Source organism: Macrotis lagotis, unplaced genomic scaffold, assembly GCF_037893015.1.
Source record: "Macrotis lagotis isolate mMagLag1 unplaced genomic scaffold, bilby.v1.9.chrom.fasta BILBYCTG006, whole genome shotgun sequence".
NCBI lineage: Eukaryota > Metazoa > Chordata > Mammalia > Peramelemorphia > Peramelidae > Macrotis > Macrotis lagotis.
This window is the reverse complement of record NW_027421913.1, coordinates 472,973-483,136: the sequence shown is the minus strand read 5'-3', so window position 1 is coordinate 483,136 and position 10,164 is coordinate 472,973. Positions and strand designations below refer to the sequence as shown.

General features: G+C 44.2%; 1 pseudogene; it reads right to left on the bottom strand.

The window, feature by feature from the left end:
• Window positions 1–7,265: 7,265 nt before the first annotated feature.
• On the bottom strand, window positions 7,266–9,721 carry LOC141503990 (BTB/POZ domain-containing protein KCTD3 pseudogene; annotated as a pseudogene).
• Window positions 9,722–10,164: the final 443 nt, after the last annotated feature.

Sequence of the window (10,164 nt, the reverse complement as noted above, 5' to 3'; positions counted from 1 at the left end):
AGTTAATTTCAGATTATTTTTATCCCTAAGGTGGAAGAATTCAAGGTATTTCCTTTATCTATATGCAATGGCTTTGGCTTCGTCAAAAATTCCAGGACAAAGAGGATTTTAAGGAACATGCAAAAGAAAAGGTAAAACCAATATCATTAACAAGGAATTCCTTTTGCAACAGTATTCCCATGATAAGCTTGATATAAGGTCATGTCCACTAAAGAGTTATGGTCTTCTGCTCCTTATTAAGCATTTCTCTAGGGTTTGGGGTGGTATTTGCAGGTAACTAATAATTAGAACATTTTCTTTAACAAACCTAGGCCTTCTTTCCTATCTTCCAGAAGGCAAAGTGCAAAGGAGGCTTCAAGCTTTCCTTGAACTCAGCTGTCATTGTCCCAGGATTTTTACCCCAACCCCAACTGTCTCCCTCCCCCTTTCCCTATGCCTCCCCAGGAAGTATTTCTCTTGTCTGGAGCCTGTCTCTGTCTAGCCATACCCCCTGCTGGGCCAGACTGGGCCCCAGTTTCAGTGGCAAATAGACCCCAGGGGTTCTTCTATAATTTTGATTGCAGCCTCTCCTAGGAGATTGAAGGGAAGTTAAGATTTCAGTAGTTCAGTGTCCAGATCCTCAGCTTGTTGGATCTGCAGTTGGAGAGGGATAATCATGGAATGCTAGGAGTTGGTAAGAGATGCATTGAGGTGGATATGAAATGGGAAGCTCTAAACCTCTCACTGTCAATTTCTGAATTAACATTGACTTTTTCCCACCTACACCTATTTTGTAGGATCCAACACTTCATTTGACTAGGTAAGGGATAGGGCCTGTTCCTCCAGAATCACTTTAATTCTGCATTGTTTTGACCTTTTGAATTTTTACTCTCTGGAGCAGGGGAAGGAGGCCTTTGTTGATGCTCTGGGTGGAGATACTTGTGGGGAGGAACATCCTAACTCCTGATATTTTCATCCGTAAAATAGTCTCTTTTCTAGAATGAAGTCAACAGCTACTTCATGAGGTGGATGGGGGATGACAGGTGGGAGTTGGCAAGGAATAGTTCGGGAAGGACAGGATTCAAAATGAGTAAGCCTCTGGCACTGTCTTGCTTTAGCTAGACTTTAGCTTTAGCTTCAGGCTTTAGCCTGAAGGTTCCAGAGACCACCCAATGGGCAGGTGATAATGGGGATACTGTTTGGGCAGATAATAAAAAAAGTAGGGATGGGGTACAAGAGTAGGGGAAGGAATAGCTGTGAGGATGAAGGAAACAGGAATACAACTTGCCGCCCAACCTTTACTCTGTCTTCTCTTCTGGTGCCACTGCAACAGGAAGGCCCATCTTTGACCATGAGGTGCATATCCCATAACCTATGAGACCATCAGCATGGTTTGGGCTCCCAGGGAGTGGCGGTCCCTGTGCTGCATGCTGTGGACTGCAGGTAAACCACAAATACTTGGTCCCTATATTGTGAGTCTCGAGAAATAATGAGGGGAAAGGAGAATAGAAGCAAAGTATCACTCCTGGGGTGCACTGGTCATCTAAACAACTGGGTCAGAGGCTAGCATAGCTTTCTGCATCTGAGAAAAGACCCCGAAATATTCTGGGAGATGAGAATAAGTGTTGGAACTAGGGAAAGGCTGTTGCTCAGTAATTCTGAGTCCTGAATGGTGAAGAATTTAGGCCCCTGTAAGCAATGGGTTGATAGCTGTGGGCACTGTCCACCAAAAAAAGGCTCATGGACCTCCTGTTTCTCCAAGATTCCAGTGCCATTGATCCTTGGCTGACTGTTGGGGAGAGGTGGGAGCTGTACCCCTCCCAAGACTCTGAAATGCTCGGGCTCAGGATGGAGGAAGGCTTAGTTTGTAAACATGGCAATTCGACAGGCCCAATACCCCCATATCCTTGGATCATCATCAGCAGGGATCCCCTGAGCCTCCCTCTCCTCTATGCCTGCCCAATGATACACCTGTAGCCTGCTTCCTAAGGGCCTCCTCCGGTTATTGTCCACACAGTGGATACACTGTTCCATTCTCTCAGGTGTAAAAATTCTTTGGACCTTTCAAGAACTTCGATCAATGCGAAATCATTGCTCTCCTGGGAACCTTATGAAGAGAAAATCTTCAGGCAGTATGTGTGACTCTGGGAACTTCCTCCATTCCTGCAGCCACTCCTCTCACCTGGGGAACAAGCCTCAAACAGAGAAGTAGGGCCCTGGTCCATAGTAGCCACCTATAGCTAAGCAGAGAAAGAGTGAGTTTCCCTGAGGACATATGATCTAGGATGTGCTGAAATGCCCTACAATCCCTAGGACCTGCTTTTCAGGTGTCCCTCTGTCACTGTGACCTCCCCCATCCAGCAATGGATAAAGATCCAGATGTCATTGGACTATAGTGCAAGACTGGGGATGAATCTCTAATCAAATCCTTGCCACAAAAATACCCTTTTGATTTTTTTTCCTTTATTAAAAGTTGTATTTTCTGATCTATATTTTCATATATCACATTAGATGGCTTATACAAAAATTTTAAGAGAAATAGGATTTTTTTTGGATTTTTAGGTAAAGAAGGGAAAAATGGCAAAGAAAATGAATTTGGAATCAATTTTCCCAGAGTTTTCCTAGATGTCAAGGTCAAGGTCATCCACATGTCCCTGTTTTCCCCTGCTCCTTCAGCATTTCTCTATTTGGTCAAATCAGCCTTTTTTTCTGATCTTCTGGCAGTCATGTTCTGGGTGGGGGTGGGGGTCTAAAAATTGTGTTGAACTGAGCCCAAATACCCAGGATTTACCCTTCTTCCCAAACTCTGCTCCCTTCACTCTGACTCCATCCCAGAGAGGCTGTATTGAACATTTAGGCTTGCTGCTTCCAAGAATAACCCCTGCTGCTCTGGATGCTCCCTACTTTAATGGGGAAAATTTTCCCCATTATCTTTCCTGCCCAGTGGGGCCCAGTTTTGGTCTTCCCATTTATCAAGTGTTAAGTGGGGCCCCAGATAGCTACTTTTTATTTCTTTTAATACAGCAAATTCTAAGAAAGTAGTGGGAAGGTCTATTATTGAGCAGTCTCCATGCAGGGACCCTTTTCTTGCTTTCCTCACCTTGGTGGGTCATGGGGGAACCATTAGTGATGGCTGGCAGATGGGCTAATATAAGTATGGAAATGGAGATCTTGAATGTCTGGCTGGTGAATCGAGGCCTAAACATGATGCTACCCCATGGATGCCCAGTATGGATGACATAGCCCTTCTTATATCTAGAGAAAAGTTGGAGGGCGGTCCTCTAGAACCTCAGTTAATCTGGATTGTGTGTTCCTTTTAAATTCATTCTCTAACAAATTTTGGAAAGGCATTGTTGTTCTCCTGGATGGGGAGCCATGGGGAGTGAGTCTTCCTCACCTCCCACCTCTGTTTCATCCAAGTAACCTCATTGTATAGCTTTAGAATGAAGAGGAGGGAGCTTAGGAAAGGAAAGGCAGAGAGTGGAGCAGGATTGAGAACGGGAAGTAATGCCGACTTGGTGGGGGATTGGTCACTTTGCAGATGCTGGAGGAAGTTTGGGCGTAGTTATAATGGTGGGTATGGGATGGGATGGAGGGACTAAAGGGTCATAGGTGAGGTAGAGGAGTAGAAAGATAATGAAGGGTTGAAAGGATGGGGTTGGAGGTCAAAGGAGTAAGGATAAAGGAAGCATGAAAACACGGAGCTCCTCCTTCCCCCATCCCCACAAGCCTAGTACCTCCCACTTCTGATATGAGCTGCCATGACCTGGCTAGCAGTAAAGCCCTCACCAGGTATTGGGCTACCAGAATGTTCCAGTGCCAGTGATGGAAGCTGGGGAACCCAGGACAACCAGAAACACTTGGAACTTCATCTATGGGTGCTCAACCACAAGTAGGGGAGAAGCAGGCAGCAAGGTATGAGTAAAGGGGTGACACTGATCTGTACAATTTGACATGGGTGATGTTTTCAGGGGAGAAGTCTTTCCGTGGGTCCAGCCATAATTGTCCCATTTCTAAGTGGAACCTAAGCAGGAACAAGAAACTAGTCATGGATGGACATCCTCATCCTCATGCAATCTTCATACCTCATACCCACCCCCTGTCTAACCAGAGTTCTATAAAATTGGGGGATCAGGGGTAAGAGAGAATTAATGGAGAATGACCTCATCAAATTTTTTCTGTAACAGGTAAGGTTCTCTTTCTTCTGACCTACAATTTCTAACTTTGAAAGATCATATTTTTATTTGAAAAAACATACGCATAAATGGAAAATGGGGTGTGGGTCCAAAACTCAGAGGGCAATGACCAAATGGAACACATTGTCCTTCCACAACCATTCCCATCCTCCTCAAGTTGGGGCAAGCCCTGAGCAGGATTTCTCACCTGATGGGAGCCTGGAGGCTACATCTCTCTCTCTCTGCTTCTGAAACATGGGCCTTTTCCTTCTGGCTGAAGAGGAACAACTGCTGGTTCTGGGGCAGGCCCTCCCCTCCCCTGCCTTCCATGTGCTGTGGAGGCCCCAAAAAGGTGAAGTTCAGGTGAGGGAGAACAGCCAGCAAGAGACTGTCTCCCAAGATTAGTTTTCTGAAAGATTAATTCTCATGCGAAGAAAAGCAGAGAACCTCCTGTATTGGGCCTGTCAGGATACCCTGGGCCTTCTCAGCCCTGAACAGAATTCCAAATTCTTCCCTTGGGGCTGAGATGCCAGTGACATCAAGCTGTCCTCAAAGGTAAAGGGACCAAGACAGAGTTGGGACCAAGTGCTGGTAAGTAAAGAAGCAGAATGTAGGGCTGATGTGGTCCATGTTGTATGTGAGTGGTTGTCCCCTGGATCGTGGCAGATACTAGTAGGAGGAAAGAAGAGGCAGGGGAGAAGGAGGAGGAGGAGGAGGAGGAGGAGGAGGAGGAGGAGGAGGACTAGGAGGAGGAGGAGCAGGGGGAGAAGAAGGAAGAGCATGAAGATGTGGAGAAACATTCAGGAGTGATGGGATTTTACACTCATCTCATCAGAAACTGTCTGTGGTGCAAATATTCTCTTCTTATTGTGATCCCAATTTTTAGAGGCCCACTTACCTAGAAAGACAGGCATGACTGTATCTGAGAATGGAAAGAAAAGGGCCTTAGATAAAATCTGCAAGAGAATGAACCCTAGGCTTCCCTCAATATGTGACCCCAGGAGATTGGGTATGATATTTTGGGGCTCCACAGCTTGGCATGTACCAGTGCACTCAGCAGCAGGACCTCCTTTGGAAGGGGTGATAGACACCGAGCTGCCCCAAGTGGATGTTTGATGGGACCATTTTCCTGAGCACCTGGGGAAATCATAAGGCTGGGGATCAGGGTAGACAATTTTAAGGCAATTATGACATGAAACCCACCTTGTTCGACTTAATTCCAGGGTCTGGACATGAAGTGACAGTACATGTAGAGAGGCCTACTTCCTAATCACCTCTCATATCCAACTGCCCCATCCAGTGCCCTTTCCCTAGTTCTAGCAATCTTTGATCCCCCCTTTAATCCCCACCCTGGGAATGCAAACTGAAAGTCAGGTCCCTTGACCATCTTAAGACTTTGCCCTTCTTCTTCCTTGAATGCTACATGCTATAGTTGTTAGAAATGAGATCCCTTAGAGTGGCCTGCCAATACCACCAAGGACTTGAACCAGGCCATGCCAGGAAGGGCAGGGTGGCCTAAGAAGCTACCATTTCCTCCATTCCAGAATGTGAGGGTGATGTGGGGTCTTAGGGGAGGAAGACAAACCCTCCCAGGGCAGAGGATCTGAGTGACTCATTGAATGAATGGAGCAATGAAGGAAGCCTGTATTCCTTATGCTTTCCAGGTGCTAATCACTGGGCTCAGCCTTGAGGATACTGTTGTAAAAGGAAGCCTGACCCTTCCTGCAAGGAACTTACATTCCAATGGGGGTGGGGCATATCTCACCAATGAGTGATTTTAGTCTCCCTTGCCATGGAGATGTCCCATGCTCCTTGGGGTGGAGCAACAAAGAAGATGCTATGTCCCTACTTTAATTTTTCTGTTGATAAAATCATATTCAGAATTGTGGTTGAATCATGGGAAAGAGACAAATATTTTGGGGGCAAGACCTTGGTTTTTTTTTTTTTTTGCAACCTTCAAGGAATTTATTTGTACTTCATACATCAGCTTATACTGGAATTTTATAAGTACAGCATCCTGAAACAAATGCTTAATTACCTTTTAAATTTACAGATACCATATTTGTAAATACCTGAAATTACATTAAAGAAAACAAATGATCACTATAAATAATTATCCTTTCTTTGAACTTTTTAGTAAGACAAATATATGCAAAATAATGTTTTTTCAGCAACCAAAAGCATTAACTCAATATTCAGAATCACAGTGTCATTTAACTAATACTTTTAAAGAACTAAGGTAAAAGTCTCTTAGCTTTATTAAATTTGGGAAGAAAATAACCAAGTTGAATTTATAAACAACACAGAAAAAATAAGTAGAGCTTTCCCACATGGGTACAAAAAAGCTTCCCTTGAGTTAGTTTTCATGTTTCATCAGACCTGAAGAGAAACAATAACTAAAAGTTACTCCAAATCATAAACTCAGCCCTAAGATGTCTTTAGGTGGGCTCTGAGTATTCATTATCTGTAGTACAAACAGAAGTCCAACTTGAGGTCCTAAAATTAAAATCAGACAATGACTCCCACCACAAGACACAAATATCCCTTTAAAAGAAGTTTCACATGCTGGGTTGCATTATTTGACATCACAAGTGTCTAAGAATTAGAATATTACTGTAATATTTTTCACATACATAGCACCTTTCAAGTAAAGATCTCAAAGCACTTTTCAAACATTGGACAGATTAGGAAACAAGGGTCACTAAAAAACTGTGACATGCCTAAAAATATCAACATAGGTTAGTGGTAAAATGACCAGAAGATCAAGGTCTATCACCTTCTATTCCTTGTGGGAGTATTCGTGCTATCTTAGCATGCCACGGTTCTCTTAAATATTGAACTCTGTTTCCACAAAATGACATACAAACATAAAATTGGACTCTAGCTTTTAAAATGTCCCTGTTTATTGTGTTGTTAAATCCAAAGAGTTACTAAGCAATATGAAAAACATGGTTAACGACCACCTTGCTCCAGTTAATCCCTTCTCTTAAAAACATACTGAAAGGAAACCCATTGTAAGTTGTAGTGTAAAAATTAACAGCATTGAAGTCCAGTTAAATTAACTTTCATCAATATTCATTGACATAATTGTCCATACTGCCTAGTGTTTTCTCATAAGCTAGAATCCTGACCAGAAGAATCACTTTTCTTATGCCGTGGAGATGGGGTGGTCTTTGTAGGTGATGGGGATGCGGTACCAGATGAGTCCCTCCATCTGAAGTATTTGGTGATGATGCTAGGTGAGGAACTTTCTTTCTTCCAAGGAAACCTCCCCCTTCAAATCCACCTTTCTTCTTCATCTCTATTTTGTGTTCAGTTTCATCCTTGGATGCTGTTTTCTTGGATTCTGACCAACCTTCACCTATTTTCTGAGCTTAAATTCCACCATCTGATTCTCTTGAAGTTTTTGCTTCTGTTCCAGGAGACTTTTTTTCAGAGATGTTGCACTCCATCGCTGCCCATTTTATTTCTCCTGTACTGGGCACAAACTATTTTCAGGGACAGCTTTTTCCACTTAATTTCTATTCAAATTAAAAGTTTGGAGGTCTTTGTAACTGTGAAAGCTCTCAGTCCTTCTTGCCCTTGCTAATAAAGGACTTTCTCTATAAGGCCTCACTGAGCCATAGGTAGCTGCTTCATGGATGGTTTCATGGTGCTGAAGTTGAAGGCTAGAATTTGATTCCCATAGGCGGCTATGCTGAACTACAGAAGTTGCTGGGCTGATATTAGGAGTAGCACATCGAGATGTACTCAGGTCACACTGATCCAGTAATTTAATTAGTTCCTCTTCAGTTGGACCCCCTATATCCTTATCTTCACTTTTATTAACAATATCCATGGCAGTGGTTAAATCCCACATTTGAATGCTGCCATTTGCATGCCCAGTGAATAAATACTGTCGTGGCCTTGAGCCCATTCTACTGGATCCTTCACATTCTCTCACAGTAAATGATGAAATTGTGGTACAATCAACAGCTTGGATCTCAAATATTCTTTATCCAGCAGATGACAGTCTTACAAAGAGTTTGTTTGTGATAGGAACAACTTTTTGGATAAAGACTTGTTGATCATCTCTCTCTCCAAAAGGTCCTATATCATTTCCAGAAGAGTAACTACCATGACTTTCTGTCTCTTTCAAAGACAGTATCTTGAATGATGCTAAAGGAGTAGAACCTGGCTGTGTGGAAATCATTCCTCGGAATCGTATTACTGTCCATGTCCGTACGTGATTATTATCAGCACAGACTGATACAAGGTGTTTCTCCGAAAGCATGATCTTTGTAACTGGACTTCGGTGAACTGTGAATGTCTGGAAAAGCTGAGGGCCCGAGCCAACTGTTTCTGGGTGTTGTACAATTACTCTAACAGCTCCAGAACTTGTACCATAGGCAATCTCAATACAATTACCACTGACACTTGTTTTAGGTGTGAGGTAGACACTTAGAGCAGTAATAGCATTATTTGAAGGATCATGATAAAGTTCAGTTACAAGAAGGTCATTGTCTTTCATTCTCAAAGGAAATTTCTGCATATCTATATAATATATGGATCCATTATTACAGCCCAAGAGCAGGAATGAGCCAGCAGTGTCGTAACTAGTAATAGGAACAACATCTTGAACCTGCCAGTGCTGAGTTACTGCATTCCACACTCCTACTTTCCCTGTATAACTTGTTGCTACCAACTGGTTACCAATGAAAAAGAGAGCATCTACAGGAACTCCAAGACTGAACACTCCTATTTCACTACCACTGCCTCCATCCTGAGTGCTCCATAGAATAATACTACTATCTGAGGCAACAGCCACCATCTTATCTTTGTCTCCATGTGGACCTCCAACCACTTTTGCATTCAAAGCCACTCGTTCAATAGTCCAATCCAAATAAGGACTTGTAAACACCTGGTGCCATCCAGAAGCTTCTTTGATCCTGTAACAGACAGCAAAATGGGCATATGCAGCTACAATCCAGTTGTGATGACCAGCTACTATCAGCACCTTTCGTGGATCCACAGGAAATCCTAGTCTAACTGCCTCTTCTCCAGTTCTAGAGAGAATAGCCTGGGCACCATTTCCCCGGGCTGATTGGCCTTCTGAAGAATTCTGTCCCATTCTGCAATCAGCAGAGGGTCCTGGAGTATTATTTATTTTGCGACTAGGGATACCTGGTGGAGGCAAGTAGCCATGAAAAAGGACGCTGCCACATGATGAACGTTCCAGTTCTTCACATAAGAGAAGTCTTCTTACTAATGGAGTAATTCCATAAAATTCAGCTTCATGTCTGAGAACATTAATACTCACTCCCCGCAAGTCAAGTTCTTTAGTTCAAAGAAAGTTTAAAATGGCTGCAAATGCTGCAGGATCTCTATCAATAAATATAGCACCAGTTTCATCTGGAAGGGTTGAAATTCTGCCACTCAGCAAACTGGAAAAAAATGAATCTGGAATCCACATAAGTGTTTGTCTTGAGGTACTGAATCTGGTCCCCCCCGACATTGAGCTGCACGATCTCTTCGCCACCGGCTGCCACCGCTGCTGAGGCCAAGCCGCCACCTTGCCCCCCAGCCATCTCTGGGGGCTCCAGCCAGGCGCTGCGGCCCCCGCCCCCTCCCCCTCCCCCAGCCGGGGCCGCGGGGCCCGGGGCGGGCGCAGGGGTGGGCCAGCGGGGTGGCCGGAGGGCGCGGGGAGGGGGGCGCCTACTGCCGCAAGACCTTGTTTTTCTGAGACCTCACTCTATCCTGTGGGTCTCTCTGAGGGTCTTTGTGTGTGCGTATGTCCCTCTGGGTCTGTATGTTTGTCTCTCTGGGTTTGTATGTATATCACTCTTGATCTGTCCGTGAGTCCCTATGGATCTATCTCTATTCCTCTGTAGGTCAGTGGAACATTAAAGACTGCATCCCATTGGAGTTCTGTCCCTGAATTAGGGTGGGGGCACCAGAGAATGCATTCATCTTCCCAAGGCCTCTTGAGTAGTGTCCTGGGCTCTCCCCATCATGTCGTCTGGAAGATGAC